Genomic DNA, 16,855 nt, shown 5'->3' with positions numbered 1-16,855 from the left:
TTGCATTTCTTACAATTTCCCCCTTTTGATGCTAGTGATGTTAATCTACATACAATACTTTGAGAACCATTGCAGGAAGAGAATTGTCTAGGCAAGTCATTCTGGATCTTCTTACTCAATAATTTATTGATATCTGTTTTACTATCAAAAGGTTTTGAAACATTAATGTCTGTAGTTTGGTCCATATATCTAAAATTTAGGCTTAGGGAACTCCTAGGGAGACTCTTTGGCTCCTATGAAGTTCTAAAAAGCAGCAAAGGATGATGTTAGTTTGAAGGAACCAGTGATAAAAATAAGGAAGGGACTCCCTTGCAAATTGTAGCTTAATGAAGAAAGCAATTAGAAAGATCTGTGAAAAAAGCAAGAGTAATCAATGTGAGCAGAAGGGAAATACACAGGTTGCACAGAAAGAGTAGTCTGAAATGTGATTTGATTATCAAAATCTAGAGATTATTTCCATTTTTTTCAGTGAAATAATAAAAATTTGTTATAAAAAGTAGGTAGAGTTGAGGAAACTTCAGCCCCAATCTCTGTTTAATATCCCAATTACTAATTCATGTTGTTGAATGGCCTTGGATAAAAACTTCTACCATTCTTTCTTGGTGAATGTATCAAATATATTTCTGTTTGAGCATATTAGACTGAATTCCTTTCTGATCAAAGCTGAGATTAGAGCCTAAAGCTAAGAAAAATAGAATGTCTAGGTTTTGTTCTTTTGTTGACTCCTTATCCTTTTCTCCCTGGATAAGAACCCTCTTGGGCAGTTTTCTTTCCATCCCAGCCCTTCTATCCGTATTTATTTTTCCTTCAGTAAAAATTGGTTGAACAAGTATTTTCTTGTGTTCTTGAACAAAAGAATTCACTTCTTTTGAGATTATTGTTTATTTTTTAATATGGACATTTCAGTGTATCAAATGTGTAGGGTTTAGTCCTTGGAGGCAGAAATGCAATCCCATTCATTAAATTAAATTCCTCAGTAACTCTTCCTATTTATGTGGACTTAAAAAAAATTAAAGCATGCAGTTGTCTGATACATGAATAAAACACTTTAAACATACACTTTAAAAAATAGCCAAGAAAGATCATAAAGGAAATGATAGGATGCTTCCAAAAATGCTCATTTAATATAAGAATTCCTATTGTTACTGATGAACTACTCAGTTAAAATATATTATTATGCAAAAGTAATTGTACAGTATGAATAGATCTGAGTTATAGGAGAGAACGAAAATAGAACGAAAATAGAACTGTTTACATTAGCCTCTGGGAAATCAATGCTCTGTAATGTGTTATGGGTCATATATCTGTAGGATTTTATATAGTTGTTCTTATTTGTCATGGAAACTTCTGCTTCCTGGCTTACTTGGAATTAACTCTACTGTGAATAATTTGTAATTTCTATGGTGACTATTTATGAAAAACAGTAAACCATGACACATTTAGTGTGTGTGTGTGTGTGTGTGTGTGTGTGTGTGTGTGTGAATACAGACAATTTCTTGCTTGGTTTAAAATCTACAGGCTGCTGGTGTCCAGAGTGCAAGTCCTAATTTGTACTGTTATCAGTTAGGTCTCATTATTCACTTAAAAATCCCACATATTTTCTTTAGAGAGTTTCTTTTTTTTGGATATGTCTTAGTTTGAAATACATAACCCCACAGTTATACTTTTTCAATATCAAGTCATATTTTTCACATTTTAATATTTCTGAATTTGGAGTGGTACTTAAAATCAATGTGAATGTTCAACATGTATTTTCTTCTGTGCAACTATCAGTGATTCTTAGTTAATGACATCTTAATATCAAGAAAATAACTGGTAAGATGTACCAGTAAGAATTTAGCAGCTAACCATATCTGAATATAGCATCACAGTAAATTTTCCAAGCTTGACTTAAATGATTTTGAAAGTCTAAGAGTTAGCATTGGATATATTCACATGTACATTTGTAGGACTACATACATATATTTATGCATATACATACACAGTATATAACCATATGCATAAATACACATATATATATATATAATATTGTGGTCAATACTTATGATTTCAAAATCATTTAACTCTGTGAAAAATACAAATTTTGATGATACATCAGTGTTGGACAACTATTTCATATTTGCTACTTATATAAGATATGCATATAGATATACTACATATAATAATAATATATTTATTTATTTAAAGAAGTGTTTTGACTTTTTTCAAAAAGCAGTTGCTAGTGACTTTATACTTGTTCATCTTGATGCCTCTACTTTCAATTTGTGTACATAGCTGATTTCTAAGAGTAGCCTCGGGTTTTGCTACGGTATGTGCAATTTGATGTGTGTTTGGGGATTGGTTAATAATATTTGTTTCAGTCCTTCCAAACATGAGCTTTGGTAGTTTTACTTACAGTCAAAGTACCAAGATATGTCCTTGGTATTATTTGAGTAATATTAAGAAACAATGGAAAATATCTTCCCTACTGGCTTAGGTAGGGATTCCCATCTTGAAAATTTTATTATTAATTATTATTTTGGTTCCTAAGTATTGAGGCAGTTGATGAAATGGAAGTGTTATATGATGAGAGTAGTGTAAGCAATTATCATCAGCATTGCAGGTTGGTTTCCTAGGAGTGTCAAAGTTGGCTTAGATGTCACCTCAGGTCCTACCTTAATTTCTTTAGGATTTTTGTAGTGGTTTCTCTGTCTAGCTACCTGAGCAGCTGTGGCCATTTGTTCCATCTCTTGGTCAACAACTGCCTGGACATATCTGTAACATCTTCCTCATCATCACTATCATTCATTGAGCATGTACACTGTGCTAGGTACCATGCTACATGCTGGACTAGGGTCATCTTATTTAAGTTTCTCAAAGGTTGCTTGAGGTAAATATAATTTTCCCCATTTTACAGTTGAGGAAACTAAGATAGTTTATGTAGTCTACAATCACTTACTTGGTGAATTGCAGAAGTAGTTGCCTGACTTCTTCATCACTACATTTTACTGCTTATTTATCACTTTATCTAACTGGCACTGTCCTTGGAGCCTAGAGAAGTGAACACAATGTAATGTGCCTGATAACTATTTAGAGACCAGTTCTCAACATTTGAATCTTATTTTCAGTAGGGTGAACACAGATTTCCTGTGCTACACCATAGCTTTATGATACTGCTTTGCACACTGGGCCCTCAGAAAATAAGCAGTTTATCAGGGATTTATGTGTGTAAGTGGTGATGGCTCAAAATGAGAGCTGTCTGCTTCTTACAAAGCTCATATTGGTTAATTCAAAGTGTAAGGAGAAGGGTCTAATTTGGAGAACATTCTGGGCTAGGAAAGGAACTTTACATACACTCTCAGATACAAATATGTGTAAGATATTTTAGGGAGACCTTTAGGGATTTTAAAGCTAAATTTCTGTGTTGACTTGGAAGTTGGTAGAAATTTTTCCAATTAAGTGATGTTAAACTTTTCTTTACACCAAAAAATGCGAATCAATCTGTAGTTTGATTATTTTGTTTCCTATTAAATAATAGTTGCTTTATTTCTTTCTGTATGTAAACATGGTTATAGGTAGGTGCTGGGGGGACAGTAGGAAAAGGGAAGTGAGAAACATGAATAAGACATTATTTCTACTCTTTGGCAAAATCATAGACTAGTAAGGAAAATAGATAAAATAATGCAAGAGAGTGAAGGAAGACAATGGATGGGGTGATCTGGGATACAAGTTATTGTGTGTTATGTATAAGGACATATATATGTATATATATGTATATTAATATGTGTATGCATACTGTGCTCTGATTTGCTGATTCTACTAATTATATCATTCATCCTTTGTGGGTGCATAACAAACCAGCCATCTTTCTTGTTTGGAAATAATGTTGTTATTTTCCGGATTTATTGGCAAGAGCCAATTTTGCTGAGAAGTGATTTACATTTACTTTTATAGACTCTCCCACAGAGATACTATATTTTACTTTGAAGCTGATTTATCTGTTTGAAGAGCAATCTATCTCTTGGAACTCTTTAGCATTCTAATGGTTAATTTGTGTAAGTACAACAGACTGTTGGATCATTACTTTTAATTATTTTGATTCTAGTAGTAATTTATTTTAAAAATTTTTCAGGAAGAAATTAATTAAGAGCCTGAACTTATGTTATGCTACCTTTAAACTTTAAAAAACCCTAACTTTTTAAATATTTTAAAATTATTACATGTAATCCAGACTTTGACATTAATTTTGGTATTTTGAAGAGCTAAGTTGCCAACTAAAGTAAGAATAGCTATCCTGAGATCAAAAGTATATGATAATAAGGCAAGGACTCAATATGATTTTGAAAATTTTCCAGTGTCTGGAACTTGAGAATAATGTGAAATAAAGCATTACATACAAGAGGGTAATAATTATTCTAGTGTCTTTTGTGTCAAAAATATAGTGAACTCCTGCAGAATGAAATTATAAAGTGAAAAAAAAAATCAAGTTTCACTTAAAAGGTCTTAGTTCTCCTTGCACCAAAATGCATTTGGAGTAAAAAGAAAACAAATTCTGAATTTTATGTGTGTCTTGCAAATTTGTAATTTTAGTAGTGTCCCCACTCCATCTAAGTAATGGAGAATCTTATAAAATTCAGGTCCCCTTATCTTTGCAATTTCTAAAAATATATCTTAAATATTTAAATGATGTTTCCACTTGTGAATGTATTTTGTCTTTACAAAACAATTTGTTTCTATTCCAGATTTGCAACGAGAAATAAATGGGAGCTGGCTACATATACATTGGTTTTCATAATTTCACATGCTAGTGTCTACAAAAGCAAATAGAAATATTCACTCATTAATTTATTCACTTCAACAAAGATTTGTTGAATGCCTTCTCTGGGCCTGGTGCTGTGTGTTAGATGCTGGAGGTAAACCAAGTGCTTGTCCTTAAAGCTTCTGGTTGGAATATAAACCATTCTAACATGTTTAGCAAGTGGAAGAGAGAGGAGTTCATATAGAAAGAGAGTTTCTCTTTTCCCCAACTGGCATTTCTGTCGTATTCATTCATTCTTGTTCTTGCTCTCTCTTCCTTGAATTATTAATGAACTGCCTCAATACTTTTATGGTATGTATATTTTGAAGGTCTGTCTTCTGTGGTCCTTATTTGTACATGTATTTTATTTTATGTTAGACCATAACCTTCTTGAGCATAAAATCTATGATTAACCACATTTCCCTACGGCTTATATCATTTCACATGGTGCCTTAAACATAGTAAGTACTAAATATGTATTCAATGAATCAATGAACACATGAATGAATGAAATAGTAGAGTAAAGGGTATTTAGTATAGCCTGGGAAGAAATTAAAAACCATCGCAGGATGACTGGGCTTTATGGGAACTACATGGCTAAGAAAATCTGCTACAGTCTAATGATGTTAAGACCAGGCTATTATGACTCTAGGATAGAAGTAGAGGGCTACAATGAATTTCCAAAAATACATACTAATGATGAGGCACATAGTGCTGTGTTACAATGTTTACAATCCTTGTTTACTTTTTATTTTATTTTAATTATTTAAACCTTTTATTATTAATTTTACTTTAAAACATTAATATATTATATTTTATTATGTGAAGTATTAGTTACATGTTTGAAATATATAAAAATTTTAAAAACAATATTAAAAATAAAATATTCTTAATTTGGTGATTTTCCTCCTAAAAATCGCAGAATGTTTTATCTGTGCTTTGTCCTTTAATACCTTCCACACCTGCATTTTTCAGACTCTAGTGCTCCCTGGAAACACAGCCTGTGATCTCCAAGAATTTGGTTCACCTGCCAAATTAGCTCTCCCAGTCATGGACTCTGCTCAGGATCCTTCTGTGTTAACCTCTGTTTTATTTTTGTAGTGGCAGTAGAAAGTGATGTTTCTCTTTTACTGAGGCAAAGCAAAATGCCCCAAACTGTTTTCATTTACATGCAAATCTTTCTGCACAGTCCGATGCCTGCTAAATTGGCACAGTTGCCAGGTAAAGTGATGGGACCCAAATTGAGACTATGACTCAAAGGCCCCACTGATCTTGATGCTGTGTTTCCAAATCTGTTTCTTCATACTGTTGTGCAATGAGGTGCAGTTGCTAATCAGTTTTAAAACAATCTCCTTTTTTTTCTTTTTTCTTCCTCCCCTCCCCGGAAATTGTAGTTACAATAGTCCACTTAAGGATCATATAATGATGATACAGCAGTTGATATTTTTATATAGATTTGTATAAATCTGTGAATGAGTGAAAATCATCAATTGCATTCAACACTTCAAAACAAACAACAAATTATAGTGTTTGGCACTGCTACAGACGTGTCTGGTATAAGAACTCTTTGTATCTGTGACTGACAGGGCATTTCAGTCTCATGTTGGGGTACTGTATGGGATTTCTCTGAACATAGGCATTTATATTTGGTTTTCTGTCATGATTTCTGATATCCTACCTGCTTTCCAACTGGTTTTTTACTCCCTGCTAGCTTATTGGAGTTTTGACCTTCTTCATAAAATAGGCTGTCCATTTCTGACATACCTGATCTTGAGAACTTATCCTACATTGGCAGGATTTTGATATCCAGACTCTCTTTGGGGTTCTCATTTCTATTGAGGACCCAGAGAGCTGTACCTTAGGATTGAATCTTGTATTGGTCTTCCAAACAGGCTTTCAAATGATATGATTATCTACTGATTAGAAAAGAGTTTCTCTTCAACCTTATTTTTAAATTAGTTCAGGTGTTTTTGTTGAGATTATCTCCAAACTAAATGAGATAATATTCTATATCAGTTGCATAAAAATCTTACACTTCAGGATTTAGTTCACATAATACTTCCTATATGAAAACCCATCAGATAATTTGATTCTGTAGTGATGAGCTCCCGCTATGAATTTCTTCAGAATTTCAATGTATATAAGTATCAACATGTACCATTTCTTCCATCCATCCATCTATCCATACAACCATCATTTAGTATTCTTGGGATACTGAATGAACAAAATCAATTCCTTTGAACAAGCCAGCAGTTATACAATACTGTTTTTCCTAGGTGGGTGGAAGTGTGTGTAAGTTATGGAAATCGAGAGAAAGATATGACTTTTCTCTGAGCCTTTATATAGGTAACATCATGTTTGAGCTGGCCAGCTTGGTCTTATTTATAATATTGCTATTATTTCATTTATGTTAACATGATCTATATAGACTATAAATTTTATAGAGAATAAAGATTTTTTAGAGTTTTACAGGCTTGTGTATTAGTAAAATTTTGAAAATTCTTGTTAGTAGAAAGACTGGCGGTGAACAGAACTACTCACAAAGTTTACATTTATATACTTATGTTTGTAATGAAGATACAAGATCTTCAGATAAAGTTGAGCTAATAGATATAGTTAATCTAATTCATTACAAGTAGTTCATTAATATAATTTAATAATTATCAATATATTAATGATTAATTTATGGTTTCAAATTTTATATGACACAAAGATTACAAAATTTAATAAGTATTTCCTTATAATACAGCTTTTATTCTAATACAGTAAAATAACTCTTGTTGACATTTAAATAGATTAACTTCTAACTTGTGTTAGCACATACAGATTGTATAAGGGGTGACTATCATTAGAGTGATTGGAATTAATGTTAGGAGTAGGGAGTATCTAGCTCTGGCCAGTGTTTTACCTATATGGTCTCACTTAATTTTAGTCTCTTTCTGTCTGTCTGTCTGTCTGTCTCTCTCTCTCTCTCTCTCTCTCTCTCAGTTTCATCTAGCACTTACAAACTGTAATTTTCTAGGTTCATTTTCTCTTACCTTACTTCATAGGCTGTAGTATGTCTGTCTTAACTTCTTAATAATATGGGACAGCTAAATGGTTGTATCTTTGATGAGGGTTATGTGATCAGCTACATATATACGCAGATAATCTTTTTCAACTATGGCTTTGATCAAACTAATTAAAAATATAGTACGTAAAGGAAAAATGTGAAGTGTTATGTCTTAATGGTCCACCTTATTTCATTACCAATATTGTGATTTGGTTTTAGCTGTAGGTTCAAAGTAGATATCAAATGCAGTTTAAAAATCAAAGTATTTTAGCCCATATTTAGACTTTAAAACTCAAGCCTGAGGTTGCATAACAATCTTCATTATCATCAGAGTACCTTAGTCAGAGAGTATGTTATAGCTCCTTTTAATGTGACTGGATATTCAGTAATACACAAGGCACAACTATAAAATAATACAAGGGAATTTTACGTTTTTATTATTGTTTCCTAATTGTTAGGTCCTACAATTATACTGCTAACCAATGACCAGAATGATATGAGATAAGTGATGAAGGAAAGGATGAACCTTAATTTACAGACATATACTCCAGATAGAATTTCTATGGGGTACAGTCTTCCTTGTGAAAAAGTTTAACTTTATACCATTATGGATAGTATGAAAAATTCATAATTTTTCATTCTATTATTTAAGTACCTATTATCAAAATATCAAGATTAAAAAGGAAAAACTGATACAAATCTTTAAAAAACACACAATTAAGGAAATCTAATATAAGGGATAGGACAACTAAACTAATCTAAGGTGCAAAATGTTTCTTATAATTTTCTCATGGCTACTAAAGAAGTTCTCACCTGAATGAACCTCTGAATAGAGTTATAAAAAATTTTTAAATTAATATACTCTTAATATCTGATTTTGGCCCCTCAGATTTAGTTTTAAATTTTATAAATGGAATTCTGATATTACATGAGATAATATAGGCATATTATATATAGTCACAGTATATTATATATTATGTATAATTTATAATATATAATAAGTATACTTATATATATAAGCATATTTTCTGTATATGAACATAATATATGTTTGTGTATAAATACATACACACACAACTTGGAAATGGTTAGTGACTTTTTCCCAATAAGAACATGTTTGGTATTTTCTTCCTATTACCCTTTCTCACTAGTAAGTATTTGTGGAATTCTCACTTCAGGCATACAATTGTGCCAAACGTTTGAGGATAATTCAAGGCACGACACATCTGATGATAGATTGTCTACTATCACTGAGTTTCTATCCTCATTTAGAATATATGAATGTCAAGTTAAAAAACTGGTAAACTGGAGACTAGTTATAAGTATAAATACTAAGAGAGAAGGCTTTCAGTGTGTGATATTTTGTGCTTATTTGTAAGGAAACACTATAGCCTGTGATTTCACCCTCTTTCTGAGAAATTTTGTCAAAACAAGGCATCTCTTTTTTGAACAGGTGTTGACTTTGGAAAATGATTATTATCAACTGAATTTATTGTGTCTTTGTCTCATCCTAATAGAGAACCGATTAGATTTTTCTTACCTTTTATTTTTTTTTCTTTTCTCATATGCTTTTTTTGGCTTAAGCTTACATTTTCATAAAATATAGTTTTTGTAAGTAAATCAGATTCTGAAAAGTATATAATGGGAATAATCCCAAATACCTATGGGAAGAACGAATGTATTTTGAATGGCTTATTTTCAATGATTTTATATTTTTTTGTTATAGGACATGAAACTGGGACACATACCAGTGACAGTGTAGGGACAAAGCTATATAGTTTCTTAGTACTAGGTTCTTATTGTTGAACTGTAATCACAAGTGACTGAATAATGCAGGTTTTCTTAGTCTTTTTGAAGAATTTAAAAATACAAATTAAGAATGAAAAAATTCTAGAAAATAAGAACAGTTCACATATAATTCAAATGTAGTTAAAATTCCAAGAACATTGTTGAAATTTTGTACTGAGTAGACAATGAAAAGTAACACCATGAGATAGGGTCATTCTGTTTTAGGAATGGTGTTGGCAGGAAAAAGAAAACTACACTATGTAGCAATTTTTAGCATTAAACAACATTTCCTAGATAGCCACACGAAAGAACATTGACAAATTTATTGGATCTGTTGGCTGACCATTTTTCTAATTGTACCTCACAGTGTGTTCAGTTAGAGGGCGACTATGTGACTTATATTTGTGTCATGGTGCTGGAGCTACATCTTAGGCCCTTTCTTTTTACTTGAGGACATTGGCAACGTGTGTGTGTGTGTGTGTGTGTGTGTGTGTGTGTGTGTGTTTTAAGTATATTTATTTATTTTTGAGAGACAGAGAGTACAAATGGGAGAGGTAAAGAAAGAGAGGATGAGAGAGAGAATCCCAAGCAGGCCCTGCACTGTCAGCCCAGAGCCTGATGCTGGGCTCAGACTCACCAACTGTGAGATCATGACCTGAGCTGAAATCAGAAAGTTGGAGGTTTAATGGACTGAGCCACCAGGTGCCCCAACAACATGGTTTTGAAGAAAGGAAGACTCTTTCTCTAATAAATTAGATAGCTCCTGTGGGTATTTGAAAGGATTCAAAGTTTAAGAATTTTAATAATGCAGAAGTCTTTATACCAGTATGCTTAGTGGTCCCCTGATCACACTTGCCCCTCCTGATCCAAGGGGCACAGCTGCTTTATGGTCAGAACACACAGGTGGCTTCTCTCAGAATGCATGACTACCACAGAAATGCCTGCCTGGTTCAGCATTCAAGTTACACTCTGCTCATAAGAATTTAATTAATATAGGTTGACAGTTTCTGGCCACCAAAATCTGGTTAGTGTCTTGACTCATAATACTGTGGTCAATTCCCTGGACTACCCAGGTTGGAGATGCTTTTATTAGTTCTAGAGCTTGACATCTGATCTTTAAGATCTCTTTTAGTGCTCACATTTTGAAATTTTCTTCTCTGTGCTGATACAGAATAGATACTTTATCTTTAAAAAAAAAAAGCATGTACTTGGGGGAGAAAAGGCCCTTCCTTTTCTATATTCCCACCTCATTCCTTCAGAGATTTCTTCTCCTGTGGACCAGCTGAGCAATTCATAGATTCAGTGAGTCCCTAAGAGCCCCGTAGAGTAATTGAGAATTTGGGAGGAAGGAAAATGATTCTCAACTTCATGGTGTAGGAAATGCATTTCTAGAGACTGGGGCCTTGAGTATAGCCCTTTCCAAATCTGCTTGGGGGTTTAGGGTTTTCAACTTATGCCACGAGCGATATTGATTAAGCATTTTCTGCCTTGCCCATTAGCTCTCCCTTCTGCTCAGTGCTGTAGTGAAATCACAATTTGTGCCATGGAAATCACTGAGGCAATAAATCCAGCACTTATGACTTCAATGTATTATTGAGAAGAGAGCACAGATGGACTATAAGGGAGCAAGCAGTTGTTCAAACCAACTAATATCTTTGATAATTAATAAATGTAACAGGGGAAATGAACAGCAAATGAAGGAGTAACTGATCTAATTTTTAACTAAAACACAGCATAAAAAAATTCTTTTATTTGCAATTTCTAAAAATTCTCTCCATAGCTTTGAAAGACAATCTTTTCGTCCTGAGACCACTGAGTGCAATCTCAATGACCTTGTAATGCAAAGAGAATGAACATATTCTATGTCTGTCGTCTGTAATCACTTTGGGTCCAGCTTAAATTTCTACCCAATGTAGTATGAGTATCCCTGTTTATTGAACACCAGCTAGATTTCAGGACCTGTACTAGGTACTGGTAATTTAAAGATAACTGAAGAATGGTTCCTGTTTTCAAGGAGCTTCTGGTTTCTAAGAGGGATCCATGCATGTAAATATAAACAGTGAGTAAGCTCAGCCTTAATGGGGTTATGCAGTGGCCTCAGAGGAAAGCATGATACACTCTGCTAGGCTGGAGTCAGGAAACTCTTCATAAAGAGAACTCCTAAGCTAAGCCTTGAAGGAAGAATAAGAAACTCCCTAGGGGAAAAACAGACCATCCTAGGTAGAAGCACAGAGGCATGAGACAGATGACAGGATGGCTGGTCCAGGGGGCTGGAACTACTTAAATGGCAGGAGCAAGTATTGGATACGGAGGAGCAGCAACAGGTATCCATATGGTTTATGAGAATACAGCAAAATGATAGGTGAGAGGTGATGAGGGCCTGAGGTCAGGTGTAAGTACTAACAGTACAGATGGAAAGAGAAGGGTCAGTCTCCATCACTTACCAGGTGGGTGACCTTGGGCGAGTTCATTAACCACTCTGAGCCACAATATTGGTGTTGGTTAAATGAAAGTAATAATCCCTACCTTACAGTTTTGTTATTAGCACTGGAGATAATATATGTGTGATTCCTGGAATAGTAAGTTCTCAGTAAGTGAGAGGGATGATTATAATATTATTCCCGATTGACTGAAACACTCCATCGTGTCCTGTGTTCTTTTTCTACATAGCTCTGCTTGTCACTTTCATATCATTGTTCAATATATAGCTGAAACGAGCTCAGAGAATTAAGCATTTTTTAAATGCTTCTGCTAACACTCATTTTTCCAGTAATTATTAGTGTTGCCACATTAATCTATATTTGAGATGCAATCAAGTTGAAGTGCTCAAAAATTTATTAGCTTCGTCTATTTGAAGGAAGGAGAAAGAAACATTTGGACATTATTAGAATGGTTGGCTTATTAGTGAAAAGTATTCATAGTTCAAATATCAAATATCAACTAAATTGAAAGGACTGAGAATTGTAATTCTAGAATAGGAATCTGATTTACTGTTTAACTTTGGACATGTAATTTCACCTTTTCTCTGCATATCTATAAAATGAGGACGATAATGACTCCTGATTAAATACTGGTTGAAAGGCTTAAGCATAATAAAGACAACAAAAATAACTTTCCTCTCTGAGGAGAAAAAAAATTGTGTCAGCAAATCTGTTGATTTGTTGGGACTTAACAATAAAACACTCTAGATGGGAATTATATCCAGAGTCCAGGTTTTTTCATTAGCATCAGATTCTCCAAATGTATTCCTGACTTCCAAAATTTTGTTCCATACCTCAGTAGTTTTGTTTTAAATGATAAACAGCAAAATCTCTGTGAAAGGTAGACATTAACTTGCTGGCGTTTCTCTTCCCACCCCCATATAGATGCTGTAAAATAAGTGGAAAAATACAATTTCAAAACCTAATCCAGCAGAAAATGTCTCTAACCTGCAAAACAATCTACTTGTTTATGTAACATGGATGATTTCTTTTTCTTGAAAGAAAGTGTCTCTTTATAAAGACATGCAAGCATTTGGGGTTATCACTCATCCTGGTTTCCCCTTGCTCCCTTTTTCCGGCCTCTCTGGATCCTACCAGGAGCCAGGTTAAATTCTAACAATTATAGGAAGCCTTTAGAAAAAAACAAAACCAAAAAACTTCTATAAACATGCTTCTCTGCGCTGTAGCAGTTTGTTATTTTACTCTTTCCTCAGTACTTCATGAAAGCTGCTATGTTAGTGACTATCTTATGATGAATTTTGCCTTATCTTCCCAATTATATCATAGACGCTTGAGAGCAACTACTTTGCCTTTCCATTGTCTTTCCTAGTCCAGAGGAGATATTTGTAGATTTATTGGCTTCTTTGGGGCTTTCCAAACCCAGATATACAAGTTTTGCCTGATATTGCACATCTCTCAGATCTTAGATTTAGGTCCTGCTCTGTTCTTGCATTCCTTTTGTGTCTGTGGCAGAAAGTTGGCAGCAAGCTGGGCCATGGACATTCATATCTGTGTTTATGGTGGTTTCTTTAATCCCTAGGACACTTCCCTTGGGTTTATAAAGCAGACTTTCTTATGCACAGCATGTGCTTATAAATCAATCTCAAAAATATCCCAACACAAAAAATATGGCCAGCAGAGCATGAGGGAAACCAAACTGGGAATGCAAATCTTGTCTCTAAAACTTATAAATATGGATTATGCCTTGTCCTCCCAAATATTGTGAATTATTGGTGACTTTAAATTCATGTGTAGGTTCTAGTTGAAGTGGATTAAGAGTGTCTTAGAAATTGTATTCCAATTTAAGAAAACTCTTAATGGGAGCCAAATTATACCAAAATTTTAAGTCACATAATCAAATGAAGTGCTTACTGCAGTGTGTTGACATTTTCTGTCTCTCTCTGCTTTTGCATTCTCATAATTATATTTGGCCTGCTATACTCACTGTGAATTTTGAGGATTCTGATATTAAGATGACATCAGAAAAAAATTGTAAACCATAATAATTGCCTTGATTCTGTTTTCCTAGATTATTTAGAGGGAGTAACATTTTATTGCTCTCTCAATCGCTTCCCTGCTGATTTCCTTCTTCACCTTCTTAGAGACACAAATGCACACAACACACACACACACACACAAACACACACATGCACAAACACAATCATGCTATAAAACAGTCATATTTTAGGGATTTCTACATTGTACATTGATTTGTTAGTAGGCCCTGTAGCTGTGTGGTCTTAGAAGTAGATAGAAGTCTCTTTAGAACTTGGAATTGCACTGGGGAAAAGTCACTCTTCAGGCCCATTTTAGGGTGTTTACTGAGCTTAGCAAAATGTCTGAAAATAGTATTCTTTAAATGGGGGGATTCCAGGATATCTTTGTATGTGGTGGTTCCTGTGAGGGAATGCCCTTAAACTGAAGTTTGGATAACTTAGATTTACTTGGTCAAAGTGTGACCCTGGCCTAGGACCTAGTATATATGTCCTACTAGTTCAGTATTATCCAAGCTAATACATAAGTTTGAAATGGGACTTTCTAAGCTCTTGCTGTGTTTTATATTTGAAATCACTCCTGCTCTCATTCTTCTTTCTTTTCCCATTCCACCCTTTCTTTTGTCGTTATTAATTGCTTCATCCATTCGATAAATGATCATTGAACATGCATTTTGTGTCAGCTGCTATCCGAGGTGCTAGTGTGATGAGTAAACAAAAATAGATATTATAGTAAGGGGATACACATTAAACACATAATCACAAAAAGATATAAATTTTGATGTTGGTTATGGAGGATAAGTACAGGGAACTAGTCTTGCAGGGAGATACATCATGGAAGGTTTCCCTAAAAATGTTTCATGAGAATTGAGGTGAGTGAATAGATGAGTGAAGGTGGGAGGAAGCATGCGTCAAGCCGAACTAACATGGCAAAAGATCAGAGACAGCCATGTGAAGGAGAGACCAGAACAGTGGAACTAGAAACTACAGCATGGGACTGGGGGTGTAGGCAGAGGCTAGTTTGAGATGGGACCAATTTTAGGTTTGTTTGTTTGTTCATCAGGTTTAGATGTTATAAACCAATTGGAAGCCGTTGAAGGATTTTAAGCAGGAAAGTGACATGAATTGCTTCATAGTTACAAAAAGAGCATTCTGAAGAGGAGAGAGAATTAGAGGCAAGAGTGGATGTGTGCAAACGCTGTTAGGAGGCTACTGGAGGATCCATTAGAGAAGTCAGAAGACACTGTGGATGGGGGTGATAGCCATGAGGTGGAGGGAATTCCATAAATGTCAGGAACATTTAGTAGAGGGACAGAATCTGGTGAAGGGATTAGAAATGGGGCTGAGTGAGAAAGTCTCAAAGATATTTGGGTTTCTGGATGCACAAATGCCCTGATTTGGAGAGCATTCACTGGAACAGCATTCACTACAAGGGAATGGGTTCACAGTTGCTTTGTGAGTTTGGTGTTAGATATGATAAAAATGTAGAGATTTTGACATAGCCTCATGGAGATGTTGGAGAGGGACTTTGTTCAACTCTGGGTCTCAGAAGAGAGGTCTGGGCCAGAGTAATCAGCATGACAATCAGAGACCATATCAACTGGTTTTGCTTGTTTGTTTTAGTAGGGTATGTTTCTAAAGCTAAATTGAACATTTCTTTTTAAATGTTTTCCTTGTTTATGTTGTAGTATTGTTATTTACTCCCTTACCAAAATTTACAATTCAATATTATTATTGTTAATTGTTGTTTTTTAACTATAGTCACCATATTGAACATTAGGTCCAGTACTATTTTAATGCTTTATTTATTTTTTAAATGTAATGTGATTAGGAAACATGATGTTTGAATTAAATTTTTTGAGAAACACCCTTAGATTTTGAAAATCAGATTCCTTTATACCCTCAAATGAATCTGACTTACTTTAAAGGATAAGAGCTTTGCATTCTAATGGAATCCTAGAAATCAGTTTTTGGAGATAAAGTTGTATGTTGGTCCCCTTATGTGTTGGCTCTGTAATTGTGGATTGTGATGCATGTGTACTTTTCTCATCTCCCTATCACTAACCAGCAAAGGGACTTAAGCAAGTCACCAACCTTGCTGGGACCTCATTACTTATCTGTTGAAGAGAGGATTGTATTAACATGATCCCCAAGATTCATTTTGGCCTTAAGAATCTATGAAGACTTAGCATTACTCTTCAGAAAATAGGATTAAGGATGGGGAGAGATACTGGAAAAGGTTTAGATCCCTGGAAGAACTGAATCTTCTGAAATTATTCAGGATCTAGTAAAGGGGAGTTTATACTTAAAAAAGAAATCTTTCTACACATGCTGAAAGACAGTTAAATCGCTGCTAAAAATGTGAAATGGAGGTGATCAACATTTCCAAAGGCAGTAAGTAGTGCTACATTTTACTGGTAAATTCTATCATTCTTAAAAAAAATGAAATAGAGTTTCTATAAAAATGGAGAAAAGGGAAATTGCATGTGCAGATGTAAAATACCATCTGTGCTTCTGGATCTATTCCATGTTTCACACCTCAGTGAAGGAAATTATTGATTGAAAGCTCAGATTTTGCTGGCTACATGTAAAAGCTTCCTGTGTTGCTTACCATGCATTTTAAAAATAGGTGGCTTTGAATTTGTCAGTTAATTTTAGCCGCATTTGCCCAGGCCTCCCAACTGAGGAAGCATGCTTTTAGTAAACCTACAATTCAATTAATATCCAACTCAATTAATAGTAATGAGCACTTACAGCGTGCCAG

General features: G+C 34.3%; 2 protein-coding genes across 6 annotated transcripts in view; one reads left to right on the top strand and one right to left on the bottom strand.

Annotated features, from left to right (window-relative positions):
• Nucleotides 1-16,855, top strand: part of CTNNA3 (catenin alpha 3) — a 1,692,711-nt gene that overhangs the window by 535,175 nt on the left and 1,140,681 nt on the right. The window lies entirely within an intron of this gene.
• The window catches only part of LRRTM3 (leucine rich repeat transmembrane neuronal 3), a 158,496-nt gene that overhangs the window by 902 nt on the left and 140,739 nt on the right, over nucleotides 1-16,855 (bottom strand). The window lies entirely within an intron of this gene.

This window comes from Panthera tigris, chromosome D2 (assembly GCF_018350195.1).
Source record: "Panthera tigris isolate Pti1 chromosome D2, P.tigris_Pti1_mat1.1, whole genome shotgun sequence".
In the NCBI taxonomy this organism is placed as follows: Eukaryota; Metazoa; Chordata; class Mammalia; order Carnivora; family Felidae; genus Panthera; species Panthera tigris.
This window is presented reverse-complemented; position numbering and strand designations above follow the sequence as displayed.